Below are 23,273 nucleotides of genomic sequence, written 5' to 3'. Positions count from 1 at the left end.
CTGTGCTACCCAGCTATTGGAAAACGGCCTTAATACGCAAAACTTTGTATTTCAATGATCCTCAAAGGCAAATTCTTTTAAACTGCGTCAAAATGAAAAATGGTCTCAATGATTGTCTTTGATCCCATATGCAACCTGCCATTAATTGAGTGAAATGGGTGAATTATGAAAGTACGTCGTGTATGTTCAGCTTTCAGCTTGGTAGAAGAAAACGGAGAAGGTGGTTAAAAAAAAAAAAAGGCTGATTTAAAAGAAGCAGCCTAATGCATCCATATTCTGATACGTGGTACGCCAAGTCAACAGTGAGAGGTAGTTTTTGTAAAAAGCAGATGCAGTTATGTCGGCTCAACAGGGTGACTTGTTCAAAGTGTCCCAAATGAAAGTATTCCCCCAAACTGGCCATTTTATACAGTTTCATTAAGTGTTTTTCAAAGCAAGTATCAAACAACAACTGGTTAAATGCAAAGCCACACGGTTACAACAGAAAAGCAATGCTTTTTTTAGGAGAGTAAAAAGTAATGCAATAGAACGACATGCGGGATTTTATTTAAATACATTGTCTAGAATAGAATAAGCCGTTTTCTCCTTGGAGAATACCTCAAAATAGGTTTCACTTCATAAAAGTCTATATAAATGTCAAGATATTGGAATGCAATAATTATAAAGCCGGCTAGGTGTATTAATTGTTCTACATACCTGTGGTTTTTCTGATTCCTGTACTAGCTTACTCATGTATATTCACTCTTATTTTTCAGAAGCCACTTTGGAAAGCTCCCGTTTTGGGCTTCCACACTGCCACCTGTAGACATAAAAAAGAAATAAGCTTTATGTATTATTCATCAACCACGCATCTTTTCTAGGCAACTAACAGGGACAATTGGGAAACAAGTAGCAAAATATTTGCTCCAAGAGATAAAAGTGTTCTTTCTCCTCTGTGGAAAATTTCTAAGGAGTCCCTCTCCCCCAATGGTTTGGTAAATTACTCAGATATCGAAACATGCATTAAGTCTCAGATCAACACCACTCTCTCTGATCAGTTCATTAAAGAACGAGATGGAGTCACAGAACTCATCCACATGCCAACCTACAACCATTTCAAGATCTGCCATTTCAAATCAGAAGACAACTTAATCACTCTGTTAATTGGGTAATTAAGAATTCCGTAAATTACCACAAAGAAGAAAAAAAATGAGGGAGAGATCCAGGCAAAGGGTACTTTCTCACACGGTCATAAAATGTAAAATGTCTCTTTAGAATAATAATATCAATTCTAAAATGAACTGGTGCTTTTTCCATTCTAAACAGCAGTTAGGTGGGGTTATTTTCATCTAATGCCCTACTCCCGTTTTGAATGTGAATGTAGAGTGCTGAAAGGTCTTTCCGACACCCCACAGATTTTCATACAGGTAGGTCTTTTTTTCTTTAAGAAAAAAAAAAGTCAGATGAATCAAAATCTATGAGCAGAACAAGCAATAAATAAAAATCCACAAACAACTATCAGTTAGTGAAAGGAGCCATGAGATGTAAGGGATATGTGTGTGCCCGCGCCTGTGAAGAGAGGCAGAGACAGAGACACGGATTCTACAGTTAATTGAGAATAACAGACCAAACCAGGGTGTGTTTTGTGTAAGAGAGAACAGAGAGACAAAGATTATCTCGGGTTAATTGAGACTAACAGACCAAACCTGTGTGTGTGTGTGTGTGTGTGTGTGTGTGTGTGTGTGTGTGTGTGTGTGTGTGTGTGTGTGTGTGTGTGTTTAAGAGAGAGAGAGACAGAGAGAGATACAGATTCTAGAGTTAAATGAGAATAACACACCGCGCCGCGCAGCTCTTTACCTCCTCGGAGTCCCACAGTCCACCGAGAACAAGTGCCCCAGCACCAGCACCTTAAGCCAAAGACGCAAGCACCACCCCCACCCCCAGCCCCACCCCCAGCCGCTAGGCGAGCTAGCTCCAGGAGCCACCCAGCCAGCCCGCCCGCCGAACCCGCAAAGCCTGCGGGCTTTTTTTTTTTTGGCCCCATCAGAGATCCGTTCCCCACTTACCTGCAATTTACTCTAACGCCCCGAAAGTCTGGCTTGGTTGAAAGAACTGCAGCCAATCCAAGAAAATCAAGTCTCCTGGAGCCACTCTCCTCCTCCTCCCTAGGACGGACATTCACACACACTACACTCCCTTCCTTCCCGACCCTGAACACGCGCTGGGCCATCCCAAGAGGCTCGTTGGGGGCGCGCCAGCGACCAGTCCTGCTCCCACGTGCCTCCATTAAACCCTCGTCCAAACGTGCACAAGGCGCCAAGTGCATGTGCACCGTCCGCCTTCGGAGATAAGTTCGGCAAACCCCATCCCACCCTCCCCCCCACCCCACTCCGGCCCCCGAAAGCGCGAGCGAGCGCGCGGGCTCAGGCACCCGCCCGGCAGACAATACTCCAGCAACTCCTGCCTTCCCCGCACACGCACCGGCTGGTCCTGCCACCACTCTCTCGTTTCCCCAGGTTTCTACAGTCCCGAGAGCCCCGAGCAGGAGGCCTCCGGATGGTTGTTGGGTGTAGACTGCGAAGAGAGGAGCGACCTGCACGCACCACCGAGATGGGGGGGGGGGCGGGCGGTCGCAGTCCTCCGAAGCCACTCCGGGGCTCGGCTCTTGAGGAGGGGGTGGGGGTGGGGACTGTGAGACCCGAGGGGGAGAATCCCCAGGGAGGCAGCTTCTCCGCACCTCCTCCCCACCTAACACAGCGCGCGCGCACAAGCGGGCACACCAAGGGGCCGTGCACCTTCCCGCTGCCCCCGGACCTGCCCGGTCCTCGTCCCCGAGCTTGGTGGCCTGGACGCCAGGGAGTCCGGCCTGCGGCGGCCCTGGAGGAAGCAAGAGCGCCGCGCTCGGGGCTGCCCACCTGCGCGCAGGGTAGCCGAAGGGGCCGGTGCGCCGCCCGCTGCGCCGTGTCCGCTGCAGGAGGAGGTGTAGGCGGCCTGAGCCCCGGACTCCAAACGTCTCCTCGCTGCCCAGCCGTGCGGTCCTCGCTTCCTTTCCTCCCTGAGGGTGAGCCTCCCACCTTAGCCCGCAGGTTCTGCCACCGTCCCTCTGCTCGCCGGAGCCTGAACTGTGCTCCCCGCCCCTTTCCCGCCGCCCCGCGCAGCGCCGCGCTCCGCCCCCCGCCCGCCCCTCCCCGCCCGGGCCCAGCCGGGGGCTGCGGGCCCCGGGCCTCGTGTCGCAGCTCCCCACACCCGGGCGGTGGGGGGTGGAAGGGTTCCGCCTAGACCCCGCGCTCCTGACCCGCTCCCCTCTCCCGCGCCAGCAGCGGCCACCCGCGCTCACCCCGCGGTCAAGGGTGTGGGCACCGCGCGCGCTCTGCCCTCGCTCTTCCGGCGGCTCCACTCCCCGCAAGGCACCTTCCACGGGCCCGAAGGGTGCCTCGTTTCTTGGGGGGGAAGGGGGTTGGTGAAGCGGGGTGGAGTAAGCAGCAAAAGAGAGAAGGCAAAGAAATTAGCATGTCAACTGCCAGGGGATACAAGTTGCTGCCTGTGCCTTGTTTCTGTTACATTAAATACCTGGATGTGCTGTTTTCCTCGTTACGACCGCAGCAATATTCAGAGGAGGCATGAATATCAGATTTCCAAGCTAATTGGTTGTAGGGGCTTTTTAAAAATTTAATGATGCAGAAGACAACCGATTCACTCTTTTTAAAAAGTTACTTAATATATGTGGCCACATTTCTAATTTTAAGTAATAGCAAAATATAAATAACAGAACAGCTGTGTTTTACAGTAACAGATCCAGTTTGTATGTGTTATTTAAGCCCTCTGTAATTATATTAATTGGATTCGTTTTTAAAGTGTATTTTAGGTATTTCTTAAGAAAATGAGCTCAGAATTTAGGGGTTAGGAATCCATAATTTATAATTTGGCTTTTTGCCATTATTCTAAAATGTCAATTTCATGGAAATTATTAAATGTGGTTATGTAGAAAAATGGATCCTTTTTCTCCCGAGTTGGCAACATTCTTGGATTTGGCAAAGGACGGATTTTTTTTTTTTTTAACGAAGAAATGATAAAATTCTCATTCATTTTCTAGGGATGGGATGTCTGGTTTAGCAGCTTTTTCTTTAGTGTTTTTCTCTTTGAGGCAAAGTTCCTTTCTGCTTCCTCTTATATTTGTTTTGTTCAAAATTTTTCCCCTAAATATAAATAAAGCTATAGACTCCATGATTTTTGAGCCTTTGTTTTCCTGAAGGGATAGGGAAATGAATTATAATCGATTATCAAAGTCAACTCCAGGCTCCTGATAACTAAGTTTCACACTGATTAACCCTGGTTTTCGACTCTGCTCTTGGCAATTTAACCTAACACTTGAGAACCAAGAGTGTGTTTTTTTTTTTATTTCCATCCCTAGAAGAATGAAATGCACACTTTTTAATTAACATTCTGAACCAAAATTAAATTGACTAATGAAAAGCATATTCGTAGTGCATTTGTTGCTGGGTAAATGAGGACAACGTGGATGATAAACAGCATTCTGAAGAAGAGGCTCTGAAGCAAAGAAAACAGTCTTTAGAAAAACTGATGATCCCCTTTTCAAGGCAAGGATAACAAATACCAGTAATTATGCAAAGAAGGACTGCTGCCTCTCTTCTCTCTGCTTTGGTTTTGTGGCTGGGCCTGCATTTATCTCTTTTGATCATCATAATAAAAGTAAAGTAATTCAGCATTCCGGTGACATTGCTTAGTAAATTAGCAATTTGAAAATGCTTTTATTACCTAATTAATCCAAGTAAATGCCTCCGATAAATCCGATTTTACTCTTACATCTTTTTTTTTTTTTTTTTTTTGGTGCCTCCGGAGAAACACTTTGTATGAAATAAAAACAGCTAAGGCTAGCTCAAGAACAATGGCCAGCCAGACTCTTTTGGTGCATGTGTGTTGCAATAGAGTTGATATTACGTGACCTTTGGGTCTTCAATGATATATCAGATATTGGTTATGAATTGCTCATCAGCTACTTGTTTAATGAGTTCCAGTGTGTTTGCTCTGCCTTGCCCATTCCCCAGAAGCGTATTTTATTTCTTTGTGTCTGCCTTACTGAATCTACCTTGGCCTAAACTATGTTCATTGAACTTCCACCCAAGAATCAGATTCTAATCCATAGCTCACTTGACAAGCATCTTTGTCCTTCAAGTGAAGTTTCCCTTGAGGTCTTTGGTAAAAATCCAGCATGATTAACCATCCAAAATTGGAAAGAGTACTTCGTCAAGCACGGTTCTGACTAAGAGATGACAATCAGATTTCTCAAAACCAGGAGGGTGTGTCCCATTTGAATAATAAGAAGAACAAAACTGGCAAATCCGTTTTGTTCAGGTCAAAAACTAAGCCAACAAAATCACATTCCGGATCCTTTCTAAGCCTGAATTATGCTAAGAGATATATAAAAAGCACAATCCAAATAACTTCATCTGTATTTTCTTTCACCACTGCAAATCCCTTGCTCCACTGACCAAATACCATTACATTTCACGTTTCCCTTTTAGTTCCCGTGCTATTGAGAATTTTTCACTAATCTTTAAATAAGAAAGTGCAACCAGACACTCCTGCAGTCTCCAAGGCATCCTGTGTCACCCTCCATTTGTTTTCAAAAGTTTTTTTTGAAATGTCCATGCCATTGATAGGGACAGATCTGAACATCCCATGTGGACCCATGGAGAGAGAGTTCCGATGACCAGTCCAAATTCAAAACAGTGAGCTTGAAACAAAACACGAGTTTGTTGTAACAGCTTAATCCTTTCTGATCCTCACCCCGGCACAGAGTTCTGGAACACACCAGCTTACCCCTCTTGAGCAATTTTCTCCTGATAATGATTTTAACAATTTTTTTGGTCATTTACTCTTTGGGCTGTGTTATAACTCACAGGGAGCCCGAACATATTATGCATAGTCTTCTCTCCTCTCTTTTCTGTGATAATTGAGGATTGGAGATCATTTATGGGGGTAAGGGTAAAATGATAGGATAGCCATTTTGCCAGCCTCCTTTTCTGGCTCTAGGAAAAGCATGAACTGAGTTTCTTCACTTTGGTTGATTGGGATTAGTGAGCAACATCATTGATGCGAATTTGCAGAATACCAGACTATAATTGGTCTCCTAGTGCTAGGAAACTATGTCACCAGTTATCACACAAGACAATGACAGAGACAATAGTACCCATATAATGCTCAGATTGAAATGTTGATGCTCTAAGCTAAATTACTTAAAATGTGTGTGGGGGGGGGAGTGTATATGTATAATTCAAAGCTAAATATAAACCTGAATACTTACGACAGATCCTTCAGTTATGAAACTCTTGGTAAGCTCTCTTATGGTTTTTGGGTATGTGATAAACTAAGGAGTACTTCAATATTTCCCTTACTCACAGGAAAATACCTTTCTTTGAAATTTTATTTATTTATTTTAAGTAATCTCTACACCCAACATGGGGCTCAAACTCATGACCCCAAGATCAAGAGTCCCATGCACTTCTGACTGAGCCAACCAGGTTACCCCTAGAGTAACTTTTTCTGTCCAGATCTTCCCATAAATTTCCGAGCACCAAATATTTAACCATATCATTCCATGATGGAAGGAAGGGTTAAGCCAGTGTGATAGATCTGGTAAATACATGTATGACTCATTAGCACAACTGAGAAGCACATCAGATTAGTCAGATCATGGTTTCCTACCCCGAGGACCATTTTGTTTTGGTCTGTTTCATGGCTGCCGATCGAAACCTTATTCCTCGACATAGACAAACATTGTTGGCCACTAGATGTTGTGGGTGGAATTGTGTCCCCAAAAAAGATATGTTGAAGTCCTAACCCATGATACCCGTGAATGTGACCTTATTTGAAAATAAGGTCTTTACAGATGTATTTAAGATGTAAATTGAAATGAAGTCATACTGAAGTAGGGTGCGCCCTTATTCTAATATGACTGGTGTTTTTGCTGGAAGAGAAGAGACACAAGCCGAGCAACACCTGGGACTACCCAAAATGGAAAGAGACAAGAGAAAGGATCCTTCCTTAGAGGCCCGGCCAATGCTTTGATTGTGGACTTTTAGCCCCCTTGACCATGAAACAATAAATTTCGGTTGTTTCAGCCATCCATTGTGTGGTACTTTTTTACCACAGCCCTAGGAAACCAATATACCAGGGAATCATCAACTCCGGGAGATGCCAGCCCATAATCTCTCATATCCAGCACAGAGTAAATGTTTATTTGTAGAATGTTTAAGTATGATAGGCAGAGGGGCTCCTGGGTGGCTCAGTCGATGAAGCATTGACCTTTGGCTCAGGTCATGATCCCAGGGTCCTGGGATCGAGGTCCGCATCGGGCTCCCTGCTCGGCGGGAAGCCTGCTTCTCCTTCTGCCCCTCCCCCTGCTTGTGTTCTCTCTCTGGCTGTCTCTCTGTCAAATAAATAAAATCTTTTAAAAAAAAATGATAGGCGGAGTCATCTCTGTACATGAAGGACAACAGCAGGGTGGAATCATCCAGGAATTGGAAGGAATCTTGAGCATTTATCTAATCTCATGGCTCCCCCAAAATGGGACTTGGCCACAACTAAGAATCATAGTCACAGAATCTTAACGTGTCTAAAGACGTTTGGAGATTTTTCTCCTTCCTCTGAGATTACGTGATACCTAGGTGGCATGACTTAAAAATGTGCAGGATGGGGTCCTCTGCACACATTGCACCCCCAACACCCCACAGGCTCCACTGATTCAATCCTACCTCCAGTTGTTGGGTTATAATAGCTTCCTCCCTTTGTGTTAGAGCGTTTGGTCTTCAGTAATCCCAAATTAAAATGTAAATGAGTCTGGAAGACTTCCCAGCCTGAACTCATGTCGGTTCCCAACTTGTATGTTTATCAGTTCATCATTCTATCCCCCCCCATGCCTAGTAGAATGCTGAGCTCATAGAGTATCCTCCATAAATATTTGCCAAGCTGAAGTGAGAAGCAGAGATTAGGAGGAGCTCGGTGAAGGTTAAAGCAGAGAAGAGGAAGCAAAGGAGAGCCCAAGGCAAACTTAATCTCAGAGCTCTATATAGAACTCCTAGACTTGACTCTGATCGTGACACGGGACTGGAACATAGGAGTGACAGGTCAGCTAGGAGCTTTATTCTCTTTGCTCCTCCCAGACCGGGAAGCATTTGTGACCCTAAAGGGTAGTGTGGAGGCAGGGCGGGAGGCTTTGAGCCTCTCTAACACCCTCCACCAGCTCTCAACCCCTCTCCAGCCATTTCCCCTAAAATACCTAAACTGAAGAAAAATAATGTATTTGCAATGCAAATGCAACCTCAAGCAGGCCCCAGCAGGACTCCCTATGCCCGCCCCCACCTCCAAATTCCAATTAGAAGCGGGCCCCCGTGTCCTTCCTTAATGGAAATGCTGGAGCTGCCCCTGCCTAGAGAAGAACTCATTTTGCGATGTATGCCGGGGACAGACCCCGAGATAGACCCACAGTCACCATCAGAACCAAATACTTTTGAGAGAAGTCCGCACCAACTTGAACATAAATAGAGCGGTGCTTTAGCCAGAAGTGCCAGGAGAAATAAAAAGGAAAGCATCGTCATGGGGCGCCTGGGTGGCTCAGTCGTTAAGCATCTGCCTTCGGCTCAGGTCATGATCCCAGGGTCCTGGGATCGAGCCCCACATCGGGCTCCCTGCTCCGTGGGAAGCCTGCTTCTCCCTCTCCCACTCCCCCTGCTTGTGTTACCTCTCTCGCTGTGTCTCTCTCTGTCAAATAAATAAATAAAATATTTAAAAAAAAAAAAAAGGAAAGCGTCGATTCTCTGAAGAAAGGAAAACTGGAATAATTCTCCCTGTGTGTCTCTTGTTGGATCTCGATACCTAGACTCTAAAAACTTCTGAAAATGTGTGAAGCAGTCAGGAGTTGCTTTGAGACCTCACTAGATGTATTCCCTCATGAAAATATGCGGGCGGAGCTCAACGGTAGCCCACAGATTGAATCAAAGTGTCACAGTAGAATGCAAACCAATTTTATATCCGATCTTTTTTTTTGTAATCTGAAATCGGGCCCCTGAAGAAAAGTTGACAACCCAAAATGTTAGTGGTCTACTCGTGGTATTTTTGTTAGGATATTCGCAGTAAAGGGTCGCTCTTCTTTACAAGGCACATGAACTCCATCAACTGCTAGACCTACTCGATGGTCTCATTAGGGTGGCTGATTTCGTGTCTGGAGATGCTACCCAGCAGGTGGGTCTCAGGGCACTAAGCCTTCTGGGGTGCGGGGGGGGGGGGAGCGGGGGGGTAGCAGGGTAACGGTAGCCAATCCCAGCCAGAAGTGAGGACAAAACTTCCCCACTGCCCAAGGCCAAAGTGATCATCTAAATATTCCCTGAATCCCCAACCCCCACGGACCTCCAACCTCCAGCAGCTCCATTTCCTGCTTTCTATTTCTCTGTAGCATCTGTTCCCATCAACATCCTTTATATTTTACTCATTTATTTTTATTGTCCAACTCTCCCCACTAGAATAACATGTTCCCTGAGGGCTGGGATTTTTTTTTTTTTTTTTTTTGTCTATTGTGTTAACTGTTGAGGCCCAGGCCCCTGCAACAGTATCTGCCACATTGTAGGTGCTCGATAAATATGTGTTAAAACTTCATATGTTTCCGGAATAGGACTGAAGAATGTTCAACGTGCTTACCTATTGAAGAGGATAAGCCAGTTCATTTTTTTCGTCTAATTTTATTTTGTTGTAGCAAAGACTTGATAATAATGAGATAGTGTACAAAGTAAACAAGATTCATGATGAGCACTTTGTGTCCCTCCTCTTCATCAGCTCAATTTTTATTTCTGAATGTATTAACATAGATCTACCTGACAATTTTTGAACCATAGGACTTGTCCATTCGAGACCGTTCTTTTGCATAATTTGGTCTCGCCTTGCTTTCTGTGCAGAAGTCCAAGTGTTCCAACCACAGAGATGACGAAGGGTGTCTCTCACTCAAAGAACACAAGATTCAGGTTCAGTCCCCCTCCAGAGAGCTAGGACAATAAGGAAAGGCACTCAGGGCTTTGGGGTTTTCTGCCTTCTTTTCTCTCTAGTCTCTGTCCTGCCAACGGTCAGGTCACTCCTTCTGGTGCCGAGGGGTCCGAGATTTCTAGCAGGAGAAGACTCGCAAAGTCTCTCACAGGGTTTCAAGACCTCTCCGGGTACCTGGCTCAAAGGGAAACGTAAGGGTTGCTCTCCCCACCTCACCTTGGCAGAGGGTACAGGGTAAACCCAGCCCTCTCCGCCTGTTCATTTCCAAAGCAGTGGACCAGGAGAAAGGCATCGCCCATCCTTGTTTGTCTCACCCTAGGTTCTCGGGCTGGATGTAGGAGATGTGGTAGACGCTTCCCACAAGGTTCACACCGCTTGGCCCCTAGCAGGTCTCCTGGCTCAGTCTCCAGGGTAGGTGGGCGGGGTCAGAAGCCTCGGGAAGGGCCCAGCACAGCAGCCCCGGGGCGGGGCAACCGCCAGTCTTTTTGAGAGGCTTTGGCTCCGGGTTCTTTCATCAGCAGAGAGTCCACTGTTTGCTGGCAAGCTGATCCAAGGCTTCTTTATTAGTGCACTTTATTCAGTGCTTCCTACGCTGAAACCGCCTGGGAAGCTTTTAAAAAGATGCTAATGCCCGGACCCAGGGCTTGCTACATAATTTGCAGGGCCCCTCGTTCAAAAATTACTTAAGAGTTTTCAAGACGGTGGCAGAGCATTAAACCCAACGCAGGGCCCTCGTCCGTGTAGGGCCCCGTGAAACTGCCACCCATCGCGGGCCCATGAAGCCCACCGCCCGGACTCCACTCTCAAAATCCAGATTTCATTCTTGAGTGGGGTGTAGGCCCTGGGGCATTTAAAAGCTCCCTAAGGGGCGCCTGGGTGTCTCAGTCGTTAAGCGTAAATGTTTCCTTGTAGAATGTTTAAGAATGATAGGCAGAGGGGCGCCTGGGTGGCTCAGTCGGTGAAGCGTCCGCCTTTGGCTCAGGTCATGGTCCCAGGGTTCTGGAATCGAGCCCCTCATCGGGCTCCCTGCTCAGCGGGGAGCCTGCTTCTCCCTCTGCCTCTGTCTGCCGCTCCCTCGGCTTGTGTTTCTTCTCTCGCTGTGTCTCTGTCAAATAAATAAATAAAATCTTTTTTAAAAAGTCCCTAAATATTTGATATATGCATTTAGGATTATAAACCCACATTCTAGGGGCGCCTGGGTGGCTTCAGTCCTTAAGCGCCTGCCTGCGGCTCAGGTCACGATCTCAGGGTCCTGGGATCCAGACCCGCATCGGGCTCCTTGCTCCGCGGGAAGCCTGCTTCTCCCTCTCCCACTCCCCCTGCTTGTGTTCCCTCTCTCGATGTATCTGTCAAATAAATAAATAAAATCTTAAAAAAATAAAATAAAATAAATGAAACCTCACTTTAGCTCTGGGAACCGCTAAAGCCAAAAGATTCTTACCATTGCGATTGACACCTGCATACAAACTTATCTGTAATTCAATAACTCAAAACCCTCACTCAAACATTTTCAGCTTATCCTGGATGAAATCATCATGACAACATTCTTTAGAAAATTTTTCGACTCATACATAAGTTAAAAGCTGGAGTCATGAATCACCTTTTGATTTCCCCTTTTCAAAAACAAAAATGTCACAAAAATGGCATATTTTCCTCGTATAGAAAATTGATATAATTTGAAGTGTTATTACTCATCATCATTCACAGTAGATTTGAACCGAAGCTAAACAAGAATATTGCTAAATGGAAATTTATTATCACATCAATAGAACTCAACAGTGACACACACAAAATTCAAATGTGTGTCAAACATCTTCCACCCATGCCCTTCTCTCTGGAGAATAGGGAACATGAAAGCACTATTGTGGGAATTTTATCCGGGAGAAACCTCCCAGGAAAGTTCCCTGGAGAGTTTCTGATCCTGAGCTAGCCCCATTCCTGTGATGCTCTCTGGAGAATTGCACCCTCTCTTATCCTGGGGAATGAGAGTCTTCCTTAGACATGCATCTTGAGAAGCGCACTCCCTGTGTCTGTCCTGGGTCATAAAAGCCATTGCTGTACCTGAAAGGCAGTCCGAAGTTGAAGCCCTCCCCCATCCTCTGCTGCAGCCCCCAGGCCCCTTGTGGAGACTCAGTTTCTTTCCAGATTTCCAGACTCTACATGCAGCTCTGGAGGGACACCTAGGTGCCTCAGTTGGTTAAGCAGCTGCCTTGGGCTCACCTCATGATCCCAGGGTCCTGGGATCAATAGAGCCCCGCATAGGCTCCCTGCTGAGCGGGGAGTCTGCTTCTCCCCCTGCCTGCATCTCTCCCTGCCTGTATTCTCTCTTGTTCACTCTCTTTTTCAAATAAATAAATAAAATCTTTAAAAAAAAATAAAATAAATGCAGCTCTGAAAACCACCAAGTGCTACATCAGGGGCGGTTTGCAACCTCTCTACACTCACGGCTGGCTCTGCTTGGGTTAGATCTTCCGTAACACCACCCGAGAGGTCTTCCTTGAGTGGCATTTCAGATACAGGTAGGGTGACCCACCATCCTAGGTTACATCGGACTGTCTGGGTGTTAGCACTGAAAAGTCCAGCTTCCTGGGATACTGTTGGGCACCTTAGGAACAAGATATCACTAGTAATCTCTTCCAGAGTCTCCAGAACCTAAACATATGCATATGAGGAAAGTCGCGTTTGTTTGTTTTTCCCTTCCAGTTTGCTTCACTGTGTGTTAACCAGTTGCAGATGTGCCTCTGGAAAGGCTGTGTAGCAGATAATGCTGGTACTCTGGTCAGATCCCCTAGACCCTCCTTTATGGGTTCTGCGTATCCATCCCCTAGCTTCTGTGTGCTTTGCTTTGCTCCTAACTGCTCACACCTGCAACTGTCTTCAGCAACCTATCCTTGGGCTACTGGATCCAGTTTGCTGGACCCGCTGGCAGGTTCATGTTCCTCCCACCTCACCCTCCTACCCTGGGCAGCCCATTAGCCATAACTAATTGGTTCAGGCATATGAAAAATCCCCCTTCCCTTGTCACAAGGGCAACAAACTCTGAGGCGCAATTTACACTCCTGAGCTTCCGCTGGGACATCACCTGAACTCACACTCTTGGCTTTTTTCCCCTCCCGTCTTGCTTGCCCCATCCCCCTTACTGGTTTCTCCTGGGAGCACTTCCTTCAGAAATAGCTTCTACCTGAGTCTTCCTTGCAGTCTCTGCTCTGGGAAACCTGGCCCAAGATAGACTTGATTCGGGAAGGTCTTATACGAAAAAGTTATAACAAGGGCGCCTGGGTGGCTCAGTTGGTTAAGCGACTGCCTTCGGCTCAGGTCATCATCCTGGAGTCCCGGGATCGAGTCCCACATCGGGCTCCCTGCTCAGCAGGGAGTCTGCTTCTCCCTCTGACCCTCTTCCCTCTCGTGTTCTCTATCTCTCATTCTCTCTCTCAAATAAATAAATAAAAATCTTTAAGAAAAAAAGAAAAAGATATAACAAACACCAATAAGCAAGCTGAGTCTTTGCTTAGATGTCTGCCAAGAAGGAGGTCTCTGTCTTTACAAAGTCATGGGAAGGTAATAGATCATCAACCCAGCAGTGATTCCTTTCTTTATGTTGCCAATAGAGAATTTTACCAAAAAGGCCAAGGGAACTTGGGTAAATCTTTCATTTGCCCATTATATTTAGCAGCATTATGGCAATTCCTTTGTGGTGTTATAATACTGTGTGTCAATCTTGTCATCTTGGCAGACCAGAAGCCACTAAAAGGTAGGAACAAAGCATTTTCTTCCTGTATCACAAGTTACATGGAAAGGTGAGTTATAGCACAGAATACATGCTTACAGGGGCGCCTGGGTGGCTCAGTCGTTAAGCGTCTGCCTTCGGCTCAGGTCATGATCCAGGGGTCCTGGGATCGAGCCCCGCATCAGGCTCCCTGCTCAGCCGGGAGCCTGCTTCTCCCTCTCCCTCTGCCAGCCACTCCCCTGCTTGTGCTCGCTCTTTCTTTCTCTCTGTCAAATAAATAAATAAAATCTTAAAAAAAAAAATACAAGCTTACATAACAGATAGCGATGCCATTCAGAAATGTTTAGAATTTTTGCCAACTATAGTGAATATCCATTTCACTGACTCTTACCTCGTTAGAGTTTCAGCAACAGGAAACAGAAAGCACATCCAAATGTAATAAGGGGAATATTTACAAAGATGAAGGCAGGGAAATGAGAACCAGCAAGGGATGGTGAAGCACCTTGAAGCTAGTAAGGGTGGGAAGCTATTATTATCCTTAGTAGCTCCTGTTCTAAGTCTTTGCTCCAGAATACTCTCCATTTACTATTTTCCACCATTTCTTTTTTTTAATTTTTTGAAAAAGATTTATTTATTTATTTGAGAGAGAGAAAGAGAAAGAGAGGGAGTGTGAGCAGGAGGAGAGGTTGAGGGAGAGGGAGAGAGAATCTCAAGAAGACTCCTTGCTGAGTGGAGAGCCTGACTCAGGCATGATCCTAGGACCCTGAGATCATGACCTGAGCTGAAATCAAGAGCCGGCCCCTCAACCGACTGAGCCACCCAGGCGCCCCTTTTCCACCCATTTCTATTTCTTTCTATCTACTGTACTTAGGCCTGCTTCTAGCTCTGACATTTGGGACACGCTTTGGATTTTTCTAGTTTCGTAGATTTTAGCTTTCTCACAGATTCTTGGCTTTCTGTTAAAGACTCCCATTTCTGCATCTCCTGAAGTTTCCAGTGAGAAACATCAGGCCAGGGGAACCTCGCTGGGCATAGCCATTGCCTAACTCGTGTTCAAGGAATTCAGTGTTCAAGGGAACGTAGCTTTTATAACCACCTATAGACCAACATAAGATGGTGACTTTGACACGGGGTATGTGCACACGTTTTAAGGATCCCTAGTTTTGAGAGGATCATTTACTAGAAATAACTCAGCCTGAAAGTTATTTGTTTCTGCCAAACCTGAGGTTGTTGTGTGAAACCCTTCTGCACAGGCAGGGAATGGGCATACCTTTTCCAAAAGGAAAAGTAATGTGGAGCCATCCTCCTTAAGTATCCATTTTTCCCTGTATCTCTCCATTAGCAAGTGGAAATAGCTATGGAATCATTGGTGATGTAGACATTGTGACGTGAATTCTTAACTCTGAGTACTGGCAGACAGAAAACAAAACCAAGAAACAGACTCTTAACTATAGAGAACAAACTAATGGCTACCAGAGGGGAGAGGGATGAGGAAGTGGGTGAAATAGGTGATGGGGATTCAGAAGGGCACTGGTCGTGATGAGCACTGAGTCATGTATAGAACTGTGGAATCACTTCATTGTACACCTGAAGCTAAGAGAACACTGTATGTTAACTATACTGGAATTAAAATTAAAAACTTAATTAAAAATTAAATTAAGGATCACCTGGGTTGGCTCAGTGGGTTAAGCGTCTGCCTTTGGCTCAGGGATCGAGCCCTGGGTCAGGCTCCCTGCTCAATGGGGAGTCTGCTTCTCCCTCTCCCTCTGACCCTCCCCTGCTCCCTCTCTCTCTCTCTCTCTCTCTCACTCTCTCGCTCTCTCTCAAATGAATAAATTAAAAATCTTTTTAAAAAATTAAAGTAAAGTAACAGAAAAATTCCCTGCCCAATCCATGTATCAGTCCTAATATAAAACAGTGAGTACTGCAATGTGGGTCAGCATGGGTTGAGATGACAATTGGCCACCCTGGCCAATTAGTGGACAGAAGATGAAGATACTGACAAAATCAAAATGGGGGCGTTTACTCTAGCCAGACCTGGCCAAGGGTTATAGTAAGAAGAAATTGAAGGTAAACATCAGAACTCTGCTGTAACTAATTAGCTGAGATATTTACATCTCTTTTCCTTTAATAAACACATTATTGGGAAAAGTCCCTTTGTACGTGGCGAGTTTTATCATTTGTGATACAGAAGTGTAGAAAGTCTTACTTCAGAAGGAGGTCAATGTCAGCTTGCTCCAGTTGTCCAGAAATCTCTTTTATTTTAACACTTGCCAGCATAACAAACATCATCCAGCAGCTCCACTAAGCAAATGATTGTGCTCAGAAAAAAAAAAAAAAAAACACTCTCAAGAAAACATTTTGTGGGTTATTATTTACAGTTTGAAGGCACCACCTGATAAAGAGCGAATTCATACCCTGTATTTTTATCAGCAATGCAGAGATTCAATTCATTAGGCACACATTATTTGAAAATTTACTCTGTGACTGGCCGTGGGCTAAAGTCTGGAAAGAATTGTCATGGAATTTTGCAGTGAAGAATTAGAAAATCAGATCGGGAATCTTTCACAAAAGCCTGACAATTAGAAGCTGTACCATGCTACTGTAAAGGCAAGATTAAGCTGATGGTCATGGGATGGATGATAACATCCAACTTTTCCATAACCATTTCAGAAGGTAAAAGAAACAGATACCGCATCTGGTTTCTTTAAGAGTTTTACTTTGCCCCTCCCCACAAAAAAGAGTTTTACTTTGGCCAACAAATCATAAAATCCACATTTTACAAAGCAGTACAGAGTAACCACGGGTGTTCTAAAGGCAAGCATCCACCACTTGCTTCCTGCAACCTGGCTATGGCTGGCAAAATAATGACCCCCTAAAGGTGTCCACCTTCTAATCCCCAGAACCTTTGAATGTATTCTTTTACAAGGCAAAAGGTACTTTGTAGATGCAAATAAATTAAGGATCCTGAGGTGGGGAGATTATCCCGGATTATCCAGGTGGGCTCACTGTAATCACAAAGGTTCTTACAAGAGAGAGGGAGGAGGGTCTGAATTAGGAGCTGTGAGGACAGAAGGGCAGAAGCCAAGGTCGGGGGGGGTGGGGAGAGAGGTTTGAAGAGGAAACGCAGCTAATTTTGATGATGGAAGGGGTCACAAATGGAGAAACAACCCCGACCACTAGAAACGGGAAAACACAAGGAAATGTATTCTCCCCTGGAAGACTCCAGAAGGAAAGCAGCTCTGGCGATGGATACCTTGATTTTAGCTCTGGAAGACCCATTTTGCACTTCTGACTTCCAGAATTGCAGTCGAGTAAGTCTGTATTCTTTTAGGCCACTGCCGCAGACTCGAATACTGTGGCTGATGGAGGAACGTTCGTGGGAAATGACGGTGAACTTACCTTTGTAGAAATCCGAATGGGCTAGAAGGAAGCACTGAGGCGCAAGCATCGGTCAGGCAGTGTGGCAATTGTAAAAAAAAAAAAATGGTCACTCATTCTTTGACAGACCTCCCCTGGAGAGGTAGAGCCTATGTCCCCCTACCCTTGAACCCGGGTTCCCTTTGGGACTGCTTTGACCACTACAATGCAGAAATGCCACCATATGACATTTGAAGCCAGGTCACAGAAAGCCATGCAGTTCCCAGTGAGAAACATGACTATTCTTAATGTTCTTTTTCGCTCTGTGAAACTATAATTTGATAAATGATCACATCTCTTAAAGAAAATACCAGAAAGAATAAACACATTTCATCAAAGAAAGAAATTAAGCCACGCTATGTAAGATTCCAATTCAAACAAATTATGGGCAATTTCCCTCTGCTTTTTTTTTTTTCTTTAAAAGGCATTGTACCAGTCTTTGGGCTCATTTTCTCACCAGGTTTGGCCAGATTCCATTTTTCACCCTGTGTTTTGCCATTTTTATGTAACAGGAATTATTCCGAATGCCACTTCCTTTATTTGCTGCACCAAAGGGAGAAAAACAGTCTCTACTCTCCCGTCTGGAACTCGGGGCTGGCACCAGCGATGATGATTTTTACTGCACCAGTAATTCCTACTATTTCCGTATGTTCTCACCTTCCAGTCTTTCCTGTGACCCTTCTTAGACCTCCCTCCTCTAATTTATCACCTTTCAAATATTGATCAAATTACATATTCATCCTCTAACAGCACTTATTTAAGCAAAAATGCTCTTCTCCATCCAATTCCTTTCTAGCTCAGGGAAGCAATCATTTTTTTCTTGGGGACGCTTGGCCGCATGGACAGGCAACTCCAAAACTATTTCTGATAAAGTGTTTGTTCAGTTTTGCTTATTTAAAGAGACGAACTTTGCTGGGAGCCTCAATGAACATTAATGGGTTCTTTCTGAAAACATATTAGACAGTGGTTCTATATTCGAACAATCACTTGAAGCCCCATCTATAGAGTTCCAATTCAGGCTGGGCACCACTAAAATGTGGTTTTTACAGGTAGCTCACAACAGTGATGATGAAAGGTACACGATTTAGAAGATTTTTGGAAATTTTTTATTTTGATATAATTTCAAACCTGAGAGTCTCTCATATGACGTTCACCCAGATTCACTAATGGCTGACCTTCGGCGCCATTTGCTTTATCATCATTGTCTGTGCATGTCTGTGTTTGTATTTTTCTCTGAGCCATTTAAGAACAAGTCGATGATATTAGGTCCCTTTGCTCCTCAGTTTTTCAGAGCATATTTCCAAAAAAGAAGGACATTCTCTTACATAACCACAATACAACTGTCAATGATTTGAACAGTTTTTAAATATCCATTTCCACTGAAAATTCAAAATGTCTTTCAAAGGACATTTCGGTTAGAACACTTTTTTTTTTTTAAGATTTTATTTTTAAGTAATCTCTACACCCAACATGGGGCTCGAACTCACAACCCGGAGATCAAGAGTCCCACGCTCTACCAACTGAGCCAGCCAGTTGCCCCAGAACACATTTTTATAATCAGGTCAAACCTATAGGTGTTGTGTGCTTTTTATACTGGTAGCTTCTGAGGGTGGAAAAGTCCTCCCTTTCCTATTTCACATGTACATATGTCATCCTAAATTCCTTTTATTCCTGTAAATCCTGGGTCAGGGAGAAGGGAGAGGAGAGGACTTCTGAATTCAAGACTAAAAGGAAGGTCTGATTGTCTTTCTAGATTTTTCTGAAAGTGTGATCCCAGATGGTCCTAAACTGGATTTGGATCTTTGTTCTATCTGCACAAAAATTAGGAGACTGCCGCTTTTATTTAGTGATGCAATTTTCACTTTAGGCAGATCTCGATAAAATTTATTTTTTCTGGACTTTGGAAAAATACACTTCATGGTACATCATGCTTGTCCAAGCTTTTGAGTAGCAGATCTAACTATCACCTTCCAAGGAAAACAGTGTCTCATTTCTAATTTATTATAGCATCCCTACTTCCTTTTTTTTTAAAGATCTTATTTTTTTATTTGACAGACAGAGAGAAAGAGCGCACAAGCAGGGGGAGTGACAGGCAGAGGAAGAGGGAGAAGCAGACTCCCCACTGAGCAAGAAGCCAGCCATGGGGCTCAAACCCAGGACCCTGGGATCATGACCTGACCCGCAGGCAGACGCTTAACCTAATGAACCACCCAGGTGTCCCTTAAGATTCTATTTTTAAGAATCTCTATGCCCAGGGGCGCCTGGGTGGCTTACTTACTTACTGGTCCATACTTATCTGGACATATAAAATTCATTTTAATACCATTTATCCATTCTTTAGCTTCACTTGAGTTAACTTAGCCATCAAAATTAGTAGAAGCCATGAAAAGTTGACAGTGCCCATGTTTTGGTTGTGTGAGGATTTAATAAATTCTATTTCCCCTGTTGCCACAATTTAAAGATAATTATTTTAAATGACAAAATGTAGTTTTAAAATGTTCAACAAAATAAAATATGTTCTTACTGAACAAATTTCATGCTACTTTGCACAACAAAGATGCAAATTTTGTGGTTAATTGAGGGCATTTAGTAGATAGCAAAGTGCGACTGGAAGCACAGAGTAGATGGGAAATCACTGGGTTGGAGCAACTATTCTATTAGTGAAATTGTCAAAAGTCATAGCATAGTAAATTGCAAGGTACTATAGGCATCCATAGACTTAGATTTATTCCTACACATACAGTGGTACCCAAGGCTATTGTAGTAATATTGCTTTCAAATTTTATTTTCTAATTGTCTATTGTAAATATAGAGAAGTATGATTTTTTTGTATAGTGACCTTGTACCATGCAATCTTGCCAAACCCACTTATTCTACTAGGTTTGTTTTGTAGATACCTTACTGTTTCCTATGTGAACACTCATCTCATCTGTAAATAATGAGTCTTATTTTTCCTTTCCAATTTTTATGCCTTTTATTTCTTTTTTTTTTAAAGATTTTATTTATTTATTTGAGAGAGAGAATGAGATAGAGAGAGCATGAGGGGGGAGGGTCAGAGGGAGAAGCAGACTCCCTGCTGAGCAGGGAGCCCGATGTGGGGCTCGATCCCGGGACTCCAGGATCATGACCTGAGCCTAAGGCAGTTGCCCAACCAACTGAGCCACCCAGGCCCCCCAATGCCTTGTATTTCTTTTTCTTGCCTTATTTCACTGGGTAGGAAACCTTAAACAGTGTTGAATCAAAGTGATGAGAGCAGATACCTTTCCCTTCTTGCAGATCTTAGGAGGATCATTAAACATGATCTTAGCTGTAAGTATTTCATAGATTTTCTTTTTTTTTTTTTAATATTTTATTTTTAAGTGATCTCTACACCCAACATGGGGCTCAAACTCACAACCCCAAGGTTAAGGGCTGCATGCTCTACCAACTGAGTCGGCCAGGTGCCCCTAGATCTTCTTAATCACATTGAAAAAGATTCTTTTCCTATTCTTAGCTTGCTTAGAAAACCCTCCAACTGACACATGGCTGAACAATTGGCCAAAATTAAAAATCAAGACTGCCTTGGAAAAATATGGAGGATGTGAAGTTGCTATATCTCTACCTTTTACCTTTGAGTCTCATGCAAATGCTTCCTATCCTCTGAACCTTGTCCTGACCCTCAGTCTTTTGGAACTAAAGACATCTCCTAAGCAGAAGGTAATCCCCGGTCCTAAATGTGCCTCCGTGCAAAAAGGTCCCATATACTCTGTTAAAACCCCAGAAAAATACCACCCTCAATCTAGTGCAGGAAAAGAGAATGGGAAAAACAAAAGGAGAAGGTCTCTTGACTCCTCTGCTCCCAGGTGCCTCTCTGGGTAAGGTTCTTTTAGGGAAGTCTGAAGGGCACTACGAATGGGTAGTGAGGATACAAGTGGAAAGAGTCTGGACTGACAGTAAGAAGACTTGGGTTCTGTTCCGTGCTCCATTCCTTTCTAGCCATTTGACTTTGGAGAAGGCTCCCCTGGCAACTTCCCTGGCCTCAGTGTCCTCACCTCTAAAAGGCATGCATTGAACCAACATATGAACTCCAAGTGCCCTCTGATATTCTGGACCACTTGATTCTAGATTAGAACAACTGAACATACAGAAAGACTGATGGTTACAAAATGACGAATCTGCTAGATAACAAATGCAAATACTCTGCGCAACTGTTTACTAGATTACTGGAGCCACATTCACCGCAAGGTTATCAACCTGGGTTGTGACCTTAGATATCGATTATTCTGCTCCACAGTTGTCTCCTCAGCTGGATCCCAGCTTCCTAAGCCAGTTAAGAATTTTATGAGGTAAGGCTTACTGATTTCTCACACAGGAAACAGGAAACGTTCCCCTTCAGCTCTGACAAGAAAGTAGGTAGAAAATCTCAAGGTATATCACTGCCTAGGAAGGGGTGAGGAAACAAGATAGAAGCTATCAGCTGAAAGGTCCCCTCACTCTAATGGTGGAAAAGCAAAAGCGACCCACCCACATTGATGGGAGTGCTTAATTTAAAGACTTTCCTGGAGAGCCAAGATGTCCCATGGGTACAAAATAAAGTTAGTTGGGCACCAAAGTATTACAGTTCACAGTCCCAAATCACCAGTTTCAAGTTCCATCATTGTTCTACTGAAGCCAACTTGGTCTTGGCTTTCTTGGGCCCCTGCAGATGTTATGCAATTCAGTAAAAGTCATGAGTGAATGCATATCTGTGGTGATATTGGAACATGGCCGCAAGTTCTTCCGATACTTCCATCGACAGGTGGCAATCTATGTCCCGTATCTCCCTCTGAATCTTGCCAAGCTTGTGACTGCTTTAACCAACAGAGTCCACTAAAAGTGGTACTTTGTGACTTCTGAGGCTAGATCAAAAAAGGTGATGCAAGCTTCTACCTCATTTGCTAGAACATTCTTTCTTGGAGCCCTGAGCCACCATGTGAAATGTCAGACTATTTTGAGATGCCAGGATGTGAGGAAGCCCAAGTCAAACGGAGGGGGAATATAGAGGTGCTCCAGTTATCAGTTTCAGCCTTCAAGTCATTCCAGACCAAATGCCGGACATAGGAGGAAAGGAAGCTTCTACCTGATTCCAGTCCTTGGCAGCCATTCAAGCCACTCACAGCCATCTGAACCTTCACCGTTGAGGCCTCAGACATTATGGAAGAAAAATAAGCCACACTTGCTGTCCCCTGCCTGAATTCTGGACCCGCAGAATTTGAGAGCATAATGGAAGAGCTGTTGCTCCCTGCTACTAAGTTTGGGTGACTGGTTACACAGCAGTAGATAACCAGAATAATAACAAACACATGTCATTTAATCATTATACTATATGCTTTTTATATTCAAAAATTTAAAAACCAAATCTTTACTCAGAGAATATCTCCTAATTTTTCAGTAAGGAAGTAGGATCACTGTTATCAATATATTTTTTTAAGATTTTATTTATTTATTTGAGAGAGAGAGTGAGAGAGCACAAGAGGGGAGAGGGTCAGAGGGAGAAGCACACTCCCCTGCTGAGCAGGAAGCCTGATGCAGGACTCGATCGATCCTGGGACTCCAGGATCATGACCTGAGCCGAAGGCAGTCGCCCAACCAACTGAGCCACCCAGGCACCCACTGTTACCTAGTATTCATCATGTGTTCCATGCCCCCAGATGAAAACTTATTGGAGGATTCAATGAATATATTATAGCTGATAATTACTCAGCACCCACTAAATACAGAATTCAGAGTAAGTTTAAAAATAATAATATGGGAGGGGGTACCTGAGTGGCTCAGTCAGTTAAGTGCCCGACTCTTGATTTCAGCTCCGGTCATGAATCGAGCCCCACGTTGGGCTCTGCGCTGGGCACGGAGCCTGCCCAAAATTCTCTGTCTCCCTCTCCCTCTGCCCACCCCCTTCTCCCTCTTTAATAATACTAAGAAGAAGAAGGAGGAGGAGGAGGAGGAGGAGGAGAAGAAGAAGAGAAGAAAAGAAGAAGAAAGATAAGACACATTCTGTCCTTTAGGAATTTGTATGTGAATTAGATGGTTGGGTCAAAATACAGGGCAAGAGCAAATCTGCTTATAGAAGGAGCGA

At 44.3% G+C, this 23,273-nt stretch overlaps 1 pseudogene; it reads right to left on the bottom strand.

Annotated features, from left to right (window-relative positions):
• Positions 1–2,052: 2,052 nt before the first annotated feature.
• Positions 2,053–22,350, bottom strand: LOC148163111 (uncharacterized; annotated as a pseudogene).
• Positions 22,351–23,273: the final 923 nt, after the last annotated feature.

The sequence above is a fragment of the Eumetopias jubatus genome, unplaced genomic scaffold (genome assembly GCF_037043125.1).
Source record: "Eumetopias jubatus isolate StellerSeaLion01/CBP00866 unplaced genomic scaffold, mEumJub1_p1.0 scaffold_11, whole genome shotgun sequence".
Classification (NCBI taxonomy): domain Eukaryota; kingdom Metazoa; phylum Chordata; class Mammalia; order Carnivora; family Otariidae; genus Eumetopias; species Eumetopias jubatus.
Note: the sequence above shows the minus strand (reverse complement) of the source record. Positions and strands in the feature narration are given on the sequence as shown.